The sequence below is a fragment of the Salvelinus sp. IW2-2015 genome, linkage group LG4q.1:29, assembly GCF_002910315.2.
Source record: "Salvelinus sp. IW2-2015 linkage group LG4q.1:29, ASM291031v2, whole genome shotgun sequence".
Lineage (NCBI taxonomy): Eukaryota > Metazoa > Chordata > Actinopteri > Salmoniformes > Salmonidae > Salvelinus > Salvelinus sp. IW2-2015.
In genome coordinates, this window is record NC_036842.1 from 54,850,473 (window position 1) to 54,850,900 (window position 428).

The following is a 428-nucleotide window of genomic DNA, read 5'->3' on the forward strand; positions in this document are numbered from 1 at the left end:
ATTACCTCGACTAACCTGTGCCCCGCACATTGACTCTGTACCGGTACCACCTGTATATAGCCTTGCTACTGTTATTTTATTGTTGCTCTTTAATTATTTGCTATTTTCCTTCTTTTTTTTCTCCCTTCAGTTTTTATTTTTCTTAAAACTTCATTGTTGGTTAAGGGCTTGTAAGTAACCATTTCACTGTAAGGTTTACACCTGTTGTTTTCGGCGCATTTGACAAAAAAGATTGATTCGATGTTTTTTCTTTCCAAATCATGTCCAATCAATTGAATTTACCACAGGTGGACTCCAATCAAGTTGTAGAAACATCTCAAGGATGATCAATGGAAACAGGATGCACCTGAACTCATTTTCGTGTCTCAAAGCAAAGGGTATGAATACTTATGTAAACATTTTGAATTTATCTTTATTTAACTAGGCAA